A 20,079-nucleotide genomic window follows, 5' to 3' on the forward strand; every position below is an offset into this window, starting at 1 on the left:
CTGCTTGAACAGATTTTTTATTCATCAATTTGGGAATCAGGATATTTTTTGAGAAAAAATACCATAACCCCTCCTGCCTTTTCAAGTTCAATGATCGTTCCCTAAACATATTCCATCTGACGTTATAATTTTATTTTAAACATAAACAATACGTTAATGTAGCCTAGGACATTCGTTCTGAACATGCATGAAATATTTGCCACTGGACGTTCAACAACCAACAACCAATCAATATATATAGGACATTGTCTTAGTATTTATTTAATAGTTAGCAATACAGCTTATAGGTATATCATAAATAGGTACATGTATAAAGCTGGCATTTAAGGTAGCGCCTTCCTCATATTAAAGATATAATATGCTTTTTGCGGTTTTTCTGTTCACATGGCAATTACTTGCTTTACTGTATTTAATTCTGTCAATAACCTTTTAATTTATATATATATTTTGAATTACTAAAACTTGAAAGACAACAACAGGTTTATATGATGTTTAAGGCCAATAGCTAGTTAGAAAAGGTCAGCTGCTGGTCATAATACGATATTCATAGAATCCGTATTTAAATATGTGTTTATTATTAGTGCGAACTATTTCGAAAATATATTCATTCACTAAAATTAAACTATCTAAAAGAGGGACCAAAGATAATAAGGGGGACAGTAAAATTCATAAATCGAAAATAAACTGACAACGTTATGGCTCAAAATAAACAAAAACCAAACTAAAGCAAAACGTACCCCACCAAAAACTTGGGGTCATCTCAGGTGCTCCGGAAGGGAGTATAGTTGTATAGTTAGATAATTTCTCGTTGGTATGAAAGTCTTACATAATTCTATTTTATTGACAACAATGTGGAAGAAAAACAATGGACTACAGATTTTTCACCACTTCTTAGTTTCTAAGTACAAACGTTGTAGATAGAATAATAACGATATGTCTCTAATGTCGTAACCACAATCTTGTCCACTTTTCAAAGAAAAAGTAAAATCACAAAAATACTAAACTCCGAGGAAAATTTAAAACGGAAAGTCCCTAATCAAATGGCAAAATCAAAGGATAAAACACATCAAACGAATAGACAACAACTATCATCTTTCTGACTTGGTACAGGCATTTTTAAATGTAGAAAATGGTGGATTGAACCTTGTATTATATCGCTAAACCTCTCTCGAATGCATCCTACCATAAACGACCTACCACCGAGTAAGTATTAACACTAGCTACACGACGGATGCAACATTTAGAACAGAATCTGCTTACCATACCGGAAGACCTGAGATCATCCATTGATTTTGGTAGAGTTTGTGTTGCTTAGTCTTTAAATTTCTATGTTGTGTTTTGTGTACTGTTATTCTTTTTAAGGCCTTACGTTGTCAGTTCATTTTCAATTTATGAGTTTGAATGTACCTTTAATATCTTTTGATTCTCTTTTAAAAAATTGTTAACCACCCAAAGATTCTGAGTTGGATAAACCACCGAATCATTTTAACTCATTATAGTTTCTCATTATGTCCATGCACATGGGTTATTCTGAAAGAAAAAATATTTTTTCAAATTAATTGTTCCAATTGACGTATTGTAGCTGTCTACGTTTAAGAATAATGTCACTAATCAAGTTATTATCAAACTTTATTTTAGACAGTTTTAGAACACAGATCGCTCAAAAACAAATCTTAAGGTTACCCCAACGACAAAAAACTGAAGTTAAATCAGAAGACTTAGAAGTGTTAAATAACCGAAGTTTGCATGTAAAATACGCGTATTGCACACGATTTATCAAAACCAACAGTAGGGTTATAAATATCAGAATAGGTCATCATATGGTATTTAACAATGAGAAAGCCCATACAGGTTGCCGATAAAAAAAAATGTCTCTATATAGAACATTATAATATCTAAATTAGTCCTTGAAAAAAATATAATATTGTAAAATGTGTCAACACTTTAGCATAATTTTTCAGTTTGATTTATAATTAAACCAAATTTATTCAGCGTTTATAAAGGTAATTTTCAAAAAAGTCTCCCTAGGATATATATAGCGGATATTAAAAAAGGTAATTAATATTCTCTAGCAGCTGTGAGAAATTGAAAAGTATATAAGGAATCTGCAATACAATGAAATTTATCCATTGCATTTAGAAGACCACATCTGTAATTAACAAGTAAGTAGAGTATAATTGTTACAGGGAGCGACATTTTCTTTTATACATTTTTCAATTTTCACTTATTTGATGAGCATCATATATATTCTTCATATAGAGAACGACATGGTTTTCTATTTTCTTCAAATGATCCAATATGTTATTGAGGGTGTGAAATCGTGTGAAATTGTATAAATAAGCACAAACGAAATGTAGAGTTAATGTCAGTGAGATAGCAACTAAATGAGTCAATACATATCGAGAGGTGATCATACGGTCGTCATACTGAGACAAGTTTCCTTTTATCAAGGTTTTAATCGCCCCGAATCCAGAACGTTATGAGAACGTTAACATTCAAATGTAATGAGAGGTTTAGCCAGCTATAATACCAGGTTTAATGCCTGTACCAAGCCAGGAATATGACAGTTGTTGTAAATTCGTTTGATGTGTTTGAGCGTTTGATTTTGCAATTTGATTAAAGACTTCCCGTTTTGAATTTTTCACGGAGTTCATTTTTTTTGTGATTTTACTCTTTTCATTAATAACAACGCGCCTTAAAACAAACACATTTACACATTCACTCTAATTTTGTTCCTAAAAAATGTAAATAAATGGGTTTTTTTTCTGTATTTATTCAGTAGTTTCTTTTGGGTTTTTTTCCAGAATTTTAGATATCAAAGATGAAGTACGCAGTGATTGCATTGATCGTAATTCTCGGTGTCTTGAGTGAGTATGATTAAATACTGAAGTGACTACAAATATATGAACAATCTAAATTGCACTTCGCCTTTGTATGCATATATATACTAGTATACTTTTTTTTGTATTGTGCTATGTGAAACACCCATAAAGATAAATTCAAATAAAAAACAGCTTCGCAATTTTAGTATATTTATACACTACATGTAAATATATATTGTCAGAAAATACAAGTCCGATTGTATGTGCTTCAAAAACAAGACGAAAAGCGAGACTAGCGGAAATTTTTTCGGTTTCCGAATTTTAATACATTTCATAGTTCCGGCAAAGTATAGATATTACTATTCATCTGACAATTTACACCTAAGACTTGAAACTGTTGTTGTTTAAATCAAAATCGGAGATCAAAGAAATCAACATAGCATAGTTAAAACACAGACGTCAAAGAGGACACATAAATCAACTGCTGCCTAAAAGTGAATTGTTTCTTGTTTGCTCAGCATCGAAGCGGGGTAACAAGAGGTTTTATTTGTACAAAAAAGGCGAAAGTTTATTTTGTGTACCTGTTAATTGAACAAAATATTATCAAGATAAAAGGTTAAAATTGTAAATACAGCTGATTCAAAACCACGCCTCTTTTGGGGAGATCATTTGTTGGTCGTACCTATTTTGTGTTGTTTACATATGGGTTCCCAGATATGATCTCCATGTTTCTTTTAATTGAGACACAACTTGGGAAATTTACCAGTATATTTACAGATCGATAATGGTCAAATTAAATTACCTGTAGACTCAATGTTAAGGGAGGGGTAGTACATAATGTTAGTATGATTAAAATTTATAGCAGTTGGAGGCATATAAATGTTGAAAATATTACGGAGAGCCCTATAATATGATATTTGCAAATTAAAAGTAGTGTATTTCACCTTTTCATTACTGTATTTACATTTTTATTGATTGATTGTTGGTTGCTTTACGACGCATTAGAACAACAAGGCTATATCGCGGCGATTTTTTTTAAATTTTATATCAGTTTTAAGGAACTTCATAGTTAAACTAGAAAACATTTTTGCCGTTAAATTTATTTCTAAGGGGAATTGCATTGACTATATTTACAGAATTGTCACCTATAAGGAATAAGCTATAAAGTGGTATTGAATTCTAGTCATGGGTTAGAGATATGACAATCGCAATGCATGGTTTGCGAAATCCCGAGAATCAAAATAAGATGGACGGCAAATAATGTTTTTGCTATTCAAATGTTTTTGATAATTTTCTTAATAAAAGTATTTTCGGATGGTGAGAATAGACAAACACACGGGGGTCAATTGCCTTGTATATGTGTAAACTAGTTATCAAATATCAGTCTTTTTTCGAAAAATTCAAAAGTTTTGTAAACAATAAATTTATAAAAATTACCACATTATTGATATTTGTGTCAACACTGAAGTGTTGACTACTGGGATGGTGATACCCTCGGGGACGAAACGTCCACCAGCAGTGGCATCGACCCAGTGGTGTTAATAGTTATTAAAGGTACCAGGATTATAATTTAGTACGCCAGACGCGCGTTTCGTCTACATAAGACTGAACAGTGACGCTAATATCAATACTATACCATGACTTTTAAAACTTTCCTTAGCTTGTTTTGAAACATTGTTTTTGTATTCAAACAAGAGACAAATATGTCTTTATCGGGGTCCGATCTGCAGACAAGTCTCTAGTGCGGTCAAAGCGTTACGTAAACTATAACGGCTTGCTAAATGATTTAGTCTATTCAATCATTTATACTGGGAATACTGTATATATTTTTAACAGCACAAATAACCATCCAAATCTTACCTAACATTGTTATTCATCATCAGTTAAGGATCATTATGTTTCTTGGATAATGCTTTCAACTAGTCTGAAAACGAAAAAAAAATGAAATGAAAAAAAATAATTATATATCTCATTATATAGATATAGGAGATGTGGTATTAGTGCCAATGAATCAATCTTCATCTAACAGTGTCTAAGTAACAATTTATAAAAAAGTAAACCATTATATGTCAAGGTACGGCCTTCAAAATGGAGTCTTGGCTCACACCGAACAGGAAGCTATCAAGGGCCCCAAAAATACTAGTGTAAAACCATTCAAACGGGGAAATCAAAGGTCTGATCTATATAAAAAAGAGAAACGAGAAACACATATGAACTACATAAATAGAGAACAGCCACTTAACGACTCAAATATTGTTCTGTTGATTACTGCTGATGTGATTGTTATAAACAAGTCATTATCAAAAGGTAAGAATTGACAATGTGAGTCCAAAGTGATTTAAGTAACTATATTTCGCCTTTTGCTTTTCAATAAACTCATCATAGAAACCAGGATTAAAATTTTATATTTACGCCAGACGCGCGTTTCGTCTACAAAAGACTTATCAGTGACGCTCGAATCAAAAAAATGTTTAAAAGGCCAAATAAAGTTCGAAGTTGAAGAGCATTCAACAGTGAGCAAAACTCATATCACAAAGTAAGCTTATGGGCCTCAACATGACAAACCTTTGTTTTATACAGCCTAATATGTGCTGTTCAAATAAGCTCAGATGTAGTAAGTGTGTTTTTTATCTACATGCAGTTTATTTATTTAGTCTCTTATCATTTATAAAGTTTATAATGGTTTTTTAAGTTATCTCTGAAAGGACTACTGCAGTGGAAAAGTTTATTCGTCAGTCGACAAGACAAAAAAAATATAAATAACGACATTCCGAAATATTGTACTGCTGATCTTTGCAGACACTACATCTTTTGTTATTGTTATAAAAAAGTCAATATTAAAAGCTAAGAATCGTCAGTGTTAGATAAACAAATAAATTGGTAACATTACAATATATCAAACAGAGTCCAAACTGATTGAAGCGACTATAGATCACCTCTCATCATTCAACACTGAGCAAAATAAATAAGTCAGCTTATCGGCCTTCGCATAGAAAATCTTCCTTTCAGCCAACGTTATAGGTGTGTTTTTATATAAATCACATGCAAGTTATTTGTTTAATCTTAACTATGTCAGTACTTTAAATTTGTAATGTTTTTGATAGGTATCTCCGAAAGGACTACTGCAGATGATGTGTCGGCGTTTAAAACCGAAAATTATTGCAATAAAAATGTTGCAAACTGTCCAAGTAACAAAGCTGATAAAAACTGCAATAAATGTTGTCGTCAAGCAGGATGTCAACGTGGTGACTGTGGACAGAAAAAGTGCAAATGCACAAAATGTAAGTCTATTTTCAGTATCTGTGTAACCATTCTTACAATTCCTCGAAATTATAACCAATAATAGGCAAGGTACAACACATTTGTATAGCAAATTTTTTTTATTTAATATGTTTGCTATATTAATGGACGAAAACATTATAAGATTGTCACAGAACAGAACATAAATCCTTCCATAACACGAAAAGCATTCAAAATTTGTTATTCTGTACTACTATGTGACTATTGAAACATTGTAATGTGAAGGTTATACCCTTTGTATAGAAAAAGGTTTTTAAAAAAATAACATACTTTTTTACAGACTAATAGTACATTTTTCCAAATTTATATAACACATATGCTTTGCTTTCGCTTGTAATTCATATTTTTAAAAATTAAACATCACAAAACAAGATTTTATTATTTTAAAACTTATTTGTTTTTAAATGAAAAACAATATTGGCAATATTCCGCTGCAATGATTATTTGTTTTCATTACCATATGTTCAAAAATGTCTAGTGACTATGTTTTTTTCTACTTTCTTAAAGAAATTTAGTATTTCTGTAAAACCAGGTTTAATCATCCATTTTCTTCATTTGAAAATGCCTGTCCCAAGTCAGGAATATGACAGTTCTTGTCCATTCGTTTTTTATGTGTTTTTTATTTTGATTTTGACATGTTATTATGGACTTTCCGATTAGATTTTCCTCTGAGTTCAGTATTTTTGTGACTTTTACTTTTTAGTAAGTTTTATTTGTTCTGTAACTAATAATAACTCTTTTCTGTTTTTATCGTTGTAGATTATTTGAAAATTGAAATTTTCTATTCCAGGTTGAGGCGTTTATAGCAATATCAGCCTGAAACTTTGGAAGCAGATTTGATTTCAAATAAAAACATTCTTTGTTATCATTGTTTTTTCTGCTAGAATTATTTAAAACTGGGTTGATAAAAAAAAAAAAAAAAAAAGGGTACCTGATTTTCATCCGCTGAGGGCAGTATCGAAATTGACACATAGTTTCAGCATTATTGACTTATTGTAGATCTAATGTTGTTGAACGCTTCAGCTATTGGCAGTTTCCTCTACTTCTGTACGTTAAGCCTTGCACATTGAAAAGGGAACACAATTGTCAGTCGACGACTTAAATTCCTATTCAGAGTCAACTGTAAAAAAAAAATCACTGTTGTCTTATTTGTAGAGCTTTTACTGTTCATAATTTTTGCAGTTTTTTGTGTTTCGTTATCAACTTTGCATGTTATGCAGAAAAAGGTAACAAACATCAACAAAATGACAATAACTCCTTATCTGACGACTTCAGCCATGTTTGGTTGATTTGTAGATTTTGTCTTACTGGTCATTTTTGCAAATAAGAGTTCTCTTTCTTGATTATAAGGTAAAAAGTTTCTCTGCATCTCTTGTAGTGTTCATGATAATAGACAAACATGAAAACTTTGTAACAAATCGTCATTTTATGGACAATAATATCTATAGGTAGTCTTCTGAAACTATTATTTTTGACAGTGGTTATATTTCGATATTGTTTTTGTCCATGACAGATATTCTCTATCTATAGCGGTTTTCAAAACAGCAAACGAAACTTAAATAAATATTTTCTATTACATTCCTTTTGGATAGCTCGTCCATTTTGATGGACAACGGACACATCTTTTAATCTACATACCCCAAAGAATGGTCGTGGCAAGGTTTGTTTGCAATCTGCTCGTTTGTTTCAGAGGCAAATATTTTTGTTAAAGATAACGAACGACGGATGCCAAGTAATGGGAAAAGCTCACATTGAACTCTAAATAAACGATGTCTAAAATTTGAAAAAAAAATCTTCAATAGCATAAACTATGTTTTATAAAATATATAGTTTCAATGAAAATTACTATAAACACTTTAAAGTTTACTGACCATGATTTCACAAATACCACATAAGAATTGTACGTAGGTATTATGTTTTCTTTGTAGAAAAAGACACGGAAATGCATGTTCTCCTGCATTATGTATATTATGAATGGATGCCGGAGACCTTAGTATTCTTCGAAGGTAAATGTTTTCTCTATAATGAAAAATCAAAATATTGTATCAATATATAAAATGGCATTGTCCGATGTCCATGTAGTGTGTTAAATAAATGTGTCGTGAGAAACTTTATAGAAATTTCCTACAGTTCTCACTTGATTTGCAATTTTTGGGGACAACTTATGTTAGCATTCGAATATCTATTCTGTTTCTGCAAGTATTAGCAGCTTACAGCTTCACCCTACTATCCATAATCAGAAAATTATAAAACCTGCTCCAGTCTTCAGATAGTATAGGTTGATCAGTGAACAGAAAACATTTTTTTCCTACCTTTTCATATGACATTAGGTGGAACACACAGAGCCTTTTACATCTTGTAACATGAACAAAACCGAACTGTAGTATTCAATATAAAGGCCAAACTGGACATGAATTTTGAACAACGAACACAAGAACATCTTTGCCGCTTTTGCAGTTTTAAGATATTTAAAAGTTAAATTTACCAACATTTAGAAAAACACAAAAACAATATTAAATTGATTGAATTCAAACCTCTTCAAACAGTGCCAACAAATGAGACACAATGGGCTTGAGTTATGAAGTAAATGTACTGAGGTTGTTCATTCTTTTATTTACTTTTGCAGTTTCCCCTTTTATTTATTTGTTTCCTCAAGAGTTTCACACACAGGCATAAAAGATTATGTTCCAGTGTCAAATTCACAATTAATACAGGATGAACTTGAGCTATTGTTTCTTTGTGTAGCAATGTGCATCTTTTATTTACATTTCCATTTTTAGCCCTTATTTGTCCTTTAACTAATCCGCAGGTCGATTGGTTGTACGATTCATAACGTTGCTCGGTATTAGTGATTCCGGTTTTTTAAGATTTTAACTAATCTCTCTAGTTTTTTTGGTTATATGAATCTTTACGTTGCACGGTATTTGTGCATCCTGCTTTCAGGTTTTTGACTGAGGCCAGTGGATCCACATTCACATTGGATTTGAATGTATAGTTTCATATTCATTTGGTTGATCCTGGTATTCAGATTTAATTTAATTCGTACATTTTAGGAAAAGTGGGTTTTCTATGCTGTTTTACATCATTTAAGCATTAGCTGTCAAATTTATGTGAACCGATTTGACTCAAATTCTATTATTTGATTATTTTTGTAGTGATTTATATCAAAAGACAAAGTTGACTGCTCTATCCTTATTCTAGACCTTGTTACCTATTATGTCTGTTTATTTTTGGTCACACATCATTGTCAATATTGTGTCATTTGATGTCACTGTCATTCAAGTGAGAAGTTTATCTAGCTATAAAACCAGATGTTATTAACCATTTTTAATACTAAAACTGAGGATGTTAATTTGATGTATGCCTTTTTGTGCTTCTTCGTTACATTTGTTGTTTTTATAGTGATTAAGATGACAACACAATGTTGACTGCTGTACCCCTATTTTTGACATTTTTACCTATTATGTCTGTTTGTTTTGTTCACGCATCGGTGACAATATAATGGAATTTGCGACTGTCATACAAGTGAGAGGTTTAGCTAGCTATAAAACCAGGTTCAATCCACCATTTTCTACATTTGAAAATGCCTGTACCAAGTCAGGAATATGACAGTTCTTGTCCATTCGTTTTTGATGCGTTTTGTTATTTGATTTTGCCATGTGATTATGGACTTTCCGAATTGATTTTCCTCTGAGTTCAGTATTTTTGTGATTTTACTTTTTTCTATACAAAGTCAGGAATATGACAGTTGTTATCTATTCGTTTGATGTGTTTGATTTTTGACTGTGCCATTTGATTAGAAACTTTCCTCGGAGTTCAGTATTTTTGCGATTTTCACTTTTTTCTGATATTGGATTTTAACTGAACTAAACAGGTAACAATACATTGAATAGATAATATTTAATAGCATTTCGGCTATATTTTAGTTTTGACGCCATTTAATTACCCTCGAGATGACATCCGAAGACCGCCGACGATCGCATAATCAGCAATAAACATTAAACATTAATATTAATATATATTGGACTTTTTACAGGTCTGTTTGATTTCGTGTTACAGGTTGAAAAAAAGTTACTCATCAATTTTTACCTGTGTAAAAATTATTTTTTATTGATCGAAATATTTAACGACATAATTCATCTTTTTTGTTTCACTTTTAATGTTGACATTCTTTTCTTTTTAATGGCTCAATAACACGAAAATAAATGTATAACCAATTTCTAGCTAATGGGTTTAATTGAAGTTCACCTGAATATGGATTCAATAAGGTCGAATTTTTCACTTGCAAATGAAAAATTAATTAGAGATGTTATAGGTTAAGCAATACGTTAAGTATCGTTTTTATCTGTATAAGAATGATTCTTTTTGTGGATCGAATCATTCAACGACATGGTCTATCTTTGTTTCACCTTCAATGTTGACATTCTTTTTCTTTGAATGGGTCAACTCCACAAATACATGTTTAACCAATTTCTAGCTAATGGGTTAAATTGAATCTGACATGAAAACTGATTCAATGAGGTTTAATTATTCCCTTGCAAGTGTAGAATACATCAGCGATGTTTCATATCTTAGTTTGACAAAATTAAACGGCCTCGTACAAGCGATTATTATTTTAACTATTTTACTTTCATTAATTTTCGATCAATAATAATCAAATTTAATATTTTTTTCATAATTCGTAGCTAATGTCCCTTTAACAATGTGTTATGCTAGCTTCTTTGTTTAGATTTGATTGTATCTTTGGTTGGATTAATCCATTTAGGTATTCTGCTATCTTTAATGTTTGTCACCTTATCATTGTAACGTTGACTATTTTTGTCTGTTTGTGTTGCTCAAACAATTTTATAAATAAAACGGGACCATTTAAGTCACTTTTGGTCTTATTTTTATTTTTCATATTTGTTTTGATCATTACTAAGTTGATAACCTCAGGGACTAATAATTTCCCTACCAAAGCTTTAAGTTACATTCGCTTTACTAAAAAAAACCAACATCATTTGTATGCTACAATAAAATTGCCCGAATATTGCAAATCATATTGAAAAAGGGCAATTTTTTAAATATCTCAATATACAGAAATTGAACATAATACATTCACACCGGACACTGCCACTTTATATATGGATTGAAGGAAGGTTGTTTTACATGTTAGAGAACACATTCATATTTCAAGAATACAAAAGTCTGCTCCAAATCAGAAATATAACAGTTATCCATTCGTTTCATGTGTTTGAGCTTTTGATTTTGCCATTCGATTAGAGAATTTCCGTTTTGAATTTCATTGGTGTTCGATTTTATTATTTTATTTTTTTCCATAGCTTTGAATACAAGAAAGATATAAGAATTGCATACATTTCTACAAGTCTAATGAAATCTTTGTGAAACCGTCGTCAGTAGACTTTAAAATGTTAACTGTCAATTTCATTTAAACTTTGCATTTCATTGGAAACATACATTTTTGATCATACAGACTTTTTTTTCACCAGTGTGAGCATAAGTCGTTATCTAATGTTGAGATCTAACTGCTGTCAGAAGAATCCTTATGGGAGTTGTTGCCCTCAAATGACAATGTTTACCCATAATTTAAATGTGTTCCTAGTATCTTGAAAATTTAAAGGGATATAGGGAAACTCTCACTTGCAAAAAGATCTAGAGTGCTTAAATTAGTGTAACATGTCCGAAAAAGGTAAAATGACAAAAAATCTGAACTCCGAGGAAAATTGAATCGGAAAGTCCCTAAGCAGATGGCAAAATCAAATGACAAAACACATCAAACGAATGGACAACAACTGTCATATTCCTGACTTGGTACAGGCATTTTCAAATGTAGAAAATGGTGGATTGAACCTGGTTTTTATAGCGCTAACCTTGTCATTTTTACGACAGTTTCATCAAATTCCGTTATATTTGCAACTGTGCGTGAACAAAACAGACATAATAGATAAAATAGTCAAAATGTTGGTACAGCAGTCATCACTGTGTTACAAACTTAAAACAAACAATTTTACAAAAAAGCACACAAGCATCTATCAAATTAACAACACATACATTGCTACGCGTGTCTGACGTCAGACAATTTATACGTCACATAGGAAGAAATTTTGTCGTTCAATGTTTACACAAAACAATTTTATAATTTCACATGGGGAATGTTGGCATAAAGAGGTAAAAAATCAAAAGTATGTTAGAATTAATTTCAGAAAAAGACCAAAATTGTCCAGAAGTTCTGTAGAATTTCTCAGATTCAACAAATGGTTAATACCACTACACGATTAGTTTAATTTTGTCGTTTTTCGTTCAACGTATTTTCTAATTTATAATAGAACAATAACATAATGACATTTAATAGAAGAATAACATAATAACGGGATCTTTGAGACTACGTTATAAGAACCAAAGAAACACACAAATTTGCATATACAAAACACACCAGCAAAAATTAAAGATAACACAAACATATTGACGGGATGTATAAGTATCGAGCCACATCAGAAAAGTTCGGATTGTTTATGGAAAGAACATCATCAATATATCTGAAAGTGAAATTAAATAATCTGGCTTCTTTGATCTTCTTGTTTTTGACAAATGTCTACAGGAACACCGATTCATATGAAAATAAGAAGAGGTCGGCAAGAAGAGGCGCCCATAGGATTTCCTCCAAACTTTACAAATATGTTGTCGATAAGATACTGATCACTTGTTCTTCTGTGTAGCATGCTTTATCCTTTTATTTTCACTATTAAGAAAATATGCCTTATGATATCCCAAAGTAATAAATTTATAGCGTATGCTACCATTTTTATGTTGAAAGGCATTGTGGATTATTTCTTTCAGGCAATTTTTCAATTTCAAACGGAGAATGGTGGTATACAGGGTTGAAAAATAAAAAAATTGATAGAACTAATTTCAGAAAAAAATGTTGTTGATAGTTGCGACATGTCGTAACATATAAATTTTGATTGCAAGGGTTCGTTGAACATAAAAGGGTGTTTTCTCCCCTCTTGTTTTTAAAAATACGCGTATGGTGATATAACTCATTAACCAAATATAAATAAGACCTATGGTCTTTTGATTTCAGGTCCTTGGTTTATGACCTTGAAATTGATTTCAAGTTCATAGCTTATTTTGACGTTCTAGATGTTGACCTCTGCTTTTACCTCATATGTATACATGATAAAGACATGAGAGACTTTGCAATATGTTTCAAACCATTTAACCTTGACAAATACAACTGGAAGTGACCTTGTGTGGCAGTAGCTATTTTTTGTACTTTATTAATATAAAAGTATATAGAACCAGATATTTTGGGAATTTGTGTCAAGTTAATATTCAAATAATATCGGAAGTTACATTTTTTCAAACCGGAAGTAACAAACAACCTCACTTATTTAAAAAATATTGTATTGTATAGAAACTATATATTTTTTAAATGAGCGAACACTAATCTATAATTTGACGATTAGAATGACATTTAAAACTTAATTGAACTACTTTCATATTAAAATACAGGGTTTTTGGTGGAAAGACCTTCAATTGTTCTTAATTTAACTGTTTTTGCTTAAAAACTTTACAACTATAAAGAGAAACTCTAAATAGCAAAACAATGTCGGTCAAAATAATCAGTCGTTGATTATTTTTACCAATTCGCATGTTTCGTATGGTGCAAGGGGATCATTAAGACTAAGTTGTACAGACTTGTCTAGAAGGCAGTTATTGTCCATGGACTCCAATAGGAGGTATTACCGTATGATGATGAGTTTTATTGCTTTTGATCAATTTAGCCATAAATATAAATGATACAGAACAAATGTAAGACTAAAAGTGATGGCAGAACAACATCTAAGTCAACAAAGCCAAAAGCATTAGTAGACACGGTTAAGGAGTCATTGCCTTTATATGTTATTTTTTTTTTGTGTGTTTTTTTTTTTTGTTATCTTATAATAGATAAACAGAAACCCTGAAGAGCAAAAATTATCAACAAGACGTGATCTTAAAATTTGCCAAACGAGACCACAATAGAAATCGGCTTCTTGAGTTTTTGTCATATGATATTGATTTCACCTAGTTATGTCATATGATGTAATATGGAGCAGGATCTGCTTACCCTTCCGGAGCACATGAGATTATTCTAAGTTTTGGTGGGGTTCGGGTTACTCAATCTTTAGTTTTCTGTGTTGTGTATTGTGTACCATTATGTGTCTGTACATGTCTTTTTTCTTTTTTAGCCTTGGCGTATTCAGTTTATTTTCGATATATGAGTTTGAATGTCCCTCTGGAATCTTTCGCCCCTCTCTTATGCAAATCATGTAACAGGTAAAATAAATTGCAGGACAAATTCTAGACACAAGCTAACAAGGAAAGAATTGTCAATTGACTCCTAATCTTCGTATGTGGCGTCAAATGGCAAATTTTACCCTTTTAACGTGTTGGGGGGAAATATAGACGATAAAGAAACGGTAAACAGCAACAATACTCAGCAAGACCAGATCTAAAAAAAAGTGTCAACATTGCTGAAAACGTATGTCAGCTACCTACATTAATTGTTGCCCTAAACAGATGAAACGTTGCTACCATTATAGTCTTTTGACTTTATATGTCGTTAGGTTGCTGTCATGTTGACGTATACCCCCGCATCTCAATTTTCCAATATCAACACGCTGTCAAAGATTTACAGAAGAAACAATTTTGACGATGAATTATTTTTATTTTAAATCAAATCTGCATCAAGAGTTCCAGGCTGATATAACCTTAAACAGATCAACCTGGAATATAAAGAAAATTATTGAACAATAAACACACATTCGTATCACATTTAGACAACGGTGCAAGATCCTTTTCAAAACATTTTTTCTTTAGTTTTTCGACAAAAATGGTAATTATCTTATATTAATTTCAAAACAATTTTAGGATTAATAAAGTGCTTCAGCAAACATATATTACAAACGCACATCTGAAGCAAGTAAGTAATTTCAATCCCAGTATAAATGACGAGTTTATTAAGCTAGTTAAAATACAAAGGTGAACATATGAGTTGAAATTTAAAGAAATATTGAAGACGAATAATGTCAACATTGATTTCATTTAGAAAACAAAAGATTTTACACACAACATTATCAGTGTTTATGTGTTTGAGCTTTTGGTTTGTCCATTTGGTTTGGGACTTTCCTTTTCAAATTTTCCTCGGAGTTCATTATTTTTGTGATTTTACTTTTTATGATGTCTCTCTTTTAACAAATAGATAATGCGCGAAAGCTTAACTCATGTTTTATGTATATTTTAAAAAATGAACCATACCTCTGTACATAGGGTTATTTTCTTTTTGAGTTTTGCGTCTTTATACACAATAACCAAAATCCGTGTTATTTATTTTTTTCATCCTTTTCCAAAAAGAATGATTTACACTTGACGTTAAAATGTTGTAACGATCACATTATATTCCTGATTTAATACATTTTGGAAATATTTAGACTCTTTATAGATGCAAAAAAGATCATTAAATGAAAAGGTAGGTATTTTACAAATTTGTTGCACGTTGCCATTAAACATGATCATATGGAGATGTTTATTAAAATGGTTACATTTATACTGAAAATAGACTTACATTTGGTGCATTTGCACTTTTTCTGTCCACAGTCACCACGTTGACATCCTGCTTGGCGACAACATTTATTGCAGTTTTTATCAGCTTTATTGCTTGGACAGTTTGCAACATTTTTATTGCAATAATTTTCGGTTTTAAAAGCCGACACATCATCTGCAGTTGTCCTTTCGGAGATAACTGTTAAAAATATTATAAATTCAAAGTACTTATAACAAGAGACTAAGCTAAAAACTTGCATTTTTATAAAAACAGACCTACTAGTGAGATTATTTTAACAGCACATATTACGATGTATGAAACGTTTGTCATGTCGAGACCTTGATTAAAGAGTGTCTATATGCCATTTTGTTTTTCTAATTATTTGCTATATGGTGATTAATTAGATATAGGAAGATGTGGTATAACTGCCAATGAGACAACTATCCATCCAAGTCACACATTTAGAAATAAGATACAGTTTCAAACAAAATATATGCAATAATATTTGATTATTATGAAATATGTTGTTAAAGTTATGTAAGACACATGATGTATTAGACTCTGATCCTGTCCATAACATACTTGTATTATATTTGGCTCTTGTTTTTCTTTTTCCAATTATATTGTGCATATTATTGTTGTAAAATTATGCCTTTTATGGGTTCTTGTTTAATAGATTAATGAAATTCTGATCTTATCTTATCTTCTTATACTATATCATAGCGTTCCTGTCTGGTCTTTTATCTAAATTATTTTTGTATTTTCCACAGCAAACGACTTTGCTTAAAATATTTCCGAACGCGGAGTGGGGTATAAATATGTTAATATTTTCAGGGTCGTTTCAGTATTTGATCATACTCACTCAAGACACCAAGAATAACGATCAATGCAATTACTGCGTACTTCATCTTTGAATTCTAAAAAATCTGAAAAATAAGAGAAACTGTTGTTAAAGGAAATTAAAGTAGGTGCTACAACAATATTTCAAACCCGCCTCAATTACACGTTAAGGTCTGGAGCATTTTCAAGGTTGTGTCTAAATCAATTTTGTTGAACGACATTTGATTGTCTCAGTACTCCTAACTTTCTAATATCGAGGCGTGACGACAACCGTAACATGACGTATTAACTTCTTGTGTTGCAATATCACTTACATAAATAAAGGCAACAGTAGTATACTGTGGTCAAAAGATATAAATTGATGGAGAGAAAACAAATTTAAGTTACAAACTGAAACCGAAGAAAACTCATCAAATAGAGGAAAACAAAGAAACAACAGAAACACTGAAGTGTAACAAAAACCAACGTGTACATGCATAGAAACGAACTATTTGAAAACAACTGCTTGGTTCAGGACATTTTAAGAAAAAATGATTGGTTTAACCTGGTTAAATTGATAGTCAAACCTCACGGTTGATGATAATGTTACAAATTATCGCTAAATGACAACACTACCTGACATAAATATAGAACAAACACACACAAGAACATTTATTACAGAGAATCGCACACACAAAAAAATATAATAGTCGCAACATGTAAACCGCAGAACAAGAACGAACATATTCCATCAACGACAGATTCCAATATAATTATGGATCTCTTTTGGTCCGAGTACACAGTTATCGTCCCTTGATTTTCGTTGTCCACGAATATAGTCCTTTTGATATTTTGATAATTTGTCCCAAAACACTGTAAAAATATTATTGAGAAAGCGCAGGTGGGATTTTTTTTATTTCCATCTATTTTCTAAAAGAAATGCACTACGAAATAACTGTGTACTCGGACCATTTATGATGTTTTTGTGAAATATTACGAAAGATAAGAATCTTACTAATTTAGAACAAAATAACGTGTTTGATCATTCTTAATAAATACCATGTTACTCTGAATGAGAGATGTTTATCGTTAAATGGAATGGCAATTAACATTTTTTAGGCAAAGATTCCTCTCTCTATAACAAAAATACTCTACTTACTTGTGTACTACAAATGTGTTCTTCTAAATGCAATGGATGAATGTTTTCGTATTTGAACTCCCTTTTATATCTTTCTAGTTATGACAGCTGCAAGAGAATATTAATTGCCTTTTTTAATATCCGCTATTTAATTTCCTATGGGGATATATTTTTTAAATTACTATATAAAACGCTGAATTAATTTGATTTTTGATTAGATTACCTTAAGCCCCAGTCCCACTAGACCACGATCGCACCACGCTCACCGCGATCTAAAATAAATTCAGATCGTGGTAAGGTCGCAGTATGAGCGGCATGAAAATGTAAATTGCCATTGCTTTCACGATGCTACTGCGTCCTCAGTACGCTTCTACAACGATCCCGCTACGATTATACGACGTTTTCACCACGCTTATTCTGCGACCTCAATACGCTTATCAAGATCTTTCTACGCTCATCACGTTCTCAATACGACCATACCACGAGTTATCCGATTGCAACACACTCTTACCACGTTTCTACTGCGCTTATAGCACGTTCTTACCACGATTGTACTACGTTCATACTGCGATCTTACTACGTTCTCAGCTAAAACGTCAACATCGTGTTCCATATCAATACAGTTCCATTCCTTCTGTTTCTGATTAATACGTAGATTTCTCTGAAACAATACAGTCATGCCACCAAAATCTACTAGAACACGTAGGCGTGGTGGTAGGGGTTGATGTAGAGGTAAAGGGAGTTCTGATAGTAACGAATCCTGATCCAGCAGAGATGACGGACCGATCAATGCAACCTAAATTACAACCTATTATTGGTTCATCAAGCTCAAATGACGATATTTTAGTGAACGATAGCAGAGATGACACACATGTGTCAATATTAGTAGATATAGGAAGATGTGGTATGAATCAATGAGACAACTCTGCATTCAAGTAACAATTTATAAAAGTAAACCATTCTAGATAAAGGTACGGCCTTCAACACGGAACATTGGCTCACATCGAACAGCAAACTATAAAGGGCCCCAAAATTACTAGTGTGAAACCATTCAAACGGGACACTCAACGGTCTAATCTATATAAAAACGAGAAGCATGGTGGGGAAATTGGACAAGAAGTCCTTATTACAAACAGACAAACAAAACCTTGAGAGATTTTATATATTTTATGTGAAAATGACAATAAGAATGAAAGTCGTAGTATGAACGTTGTGAGGTCGTAAGAAGATCGTGATGAGGACGGCAAGGGCGTGCTACAATCGTACTGTGGTCTTGAACAGCGTGGTGTAAACGTGGTATGGTCGTAGTTGAAGCGTAGTATGGTCGCGTTGAGAACGTGATGGTCGTAGTGAGGTTGTAATAACGTCGCTGTGAGATCGTAGCGCAGTTTCTCCGAATAGAATCACGATTTCGCTACGTTCTCGCTACGATGGCACAGCGACCTTTGCGATCTTTCCACGACCTTAGTGCGCTCTCACTACGCTTCTACTACGACCTATTTTCATCACGACCACACCACGATTGTTTTGAACATGTTCAAAGTTGGCCACGCTCATCACGATCTTGAAGACCTCACCACGACCGTGCTACGACCTTACTGCGATCTACACGATCGTACTACGATCATCAAAATTGGCATTTTTTTTCGCAGATCGTAGTGCGATCGTGGCCTAGTGGGACTGGGGTATAAGCTGTATTTGAAAACACTTTTAGGAATTTTGGATCTCTATGCTCTTCAACTTCGTACTTTATTTTGCTTAGATCTCAACCCTCCCCCTATACCTCTAGCCAATGTAGATAAAACAAAGACACAACAATACGCGCAGTAATACTAAGTTTACGAGAAGTCCGAGTCCGATGTCAGAATATGTAACAAAAGAAACTAAACAAAATGACAATAGTACATAAATTAACAAAGGACTCCTAGCAGTTAACTGACATGCCAGCTCCAGACCTCAATTAAACTGATTGAAATATTATGTCTTCACCATATGAATATCAAGCACAATCCCTCACGTTAGGGTTTAGTATTATACCATCATAATATATATGAGAAGAACATAACCCGTATCATGCCAACAACTGGTTTTAGAATAAATGTGTTTAATTCCGATGCAAAGACCCTATTAGTGAATCAATGTTAAAGCCAAAATATACAATCTTTAATGACCTGACAACAGTATTGTAACTATACCACTTTTTAATAAGTCTGTTTTAAAGGTTTTGTACGTTTTTGAGGCGAACACTGACATGTTTGTGCTTTGTAAAGAATATTACCAAAAAGATTGAATGGGAAATACCTGAACATATAGGATGTCTGCATGTTGAGTTATATTTACGAATGATGTCCTTGTACAGATGATAAAATTTAGTAAATGTTTTGACTAGTATCGAAAACCTGGTGTAATAATTTTAC

At 32.1% G+C, this 20,079-nt stretch overlaps 2 long non-coding RNA genes across 2 annotated transcripts; one reads left to right on the forward strand and one right to left on the reverse strand.

Annotated features, from left to right (window-relative positions):
• Positions 1-2,120: 2,120 nt before the first annotated feature.
• LOC139528721 (uncharacterized) lies at positions 2,121-6,987 on the forward strand. Its single transcript, XR_011665669.1, has 4 exons — positions 2,121-2,162; positions 2,805-2,867; positions 5,927-6,103; positions 6,913-6,987. It is a non-coding gene; the product is annotated as an uncharacterized lncRNA (long non-coding RNA).
• A 7,834-nt stretch (positions 6,988-14,821) lies between these two features.
• On the reverse strand, positions 14,822-17,784 carry LOC139526849 (uncharacterized). Its single transcript, XR_011665200.1, has 4 exons — positions 17,684-17,784; positions 16,568-16,631; positions 15,727-15,903; positions 14,822-14,887 (listed from the first exon to the last, which is right to left on the reverse strand). It is a non-coding gene; the product is annotated as an uncharacterized lncRNA (long non-coding RNA).
• Positions 17,785-20,079: the final 2,295 nt, after the last annotated feature.

Source organism: Mytilus edulis, chromosome 6 (genome assembly GCF_963676685.1).
Source record: "Mytilus edulis chromosome 6, xbMytEdul2.2, whole genome shotgun sequence".
Classification (NCBI taxonomy): domain Eukaryota; kingdom Metazoa; phylum Mollusca; class Bivalvia; order Mytilida; family Mytilidae; genus Mytilus; species Mytilus edulis.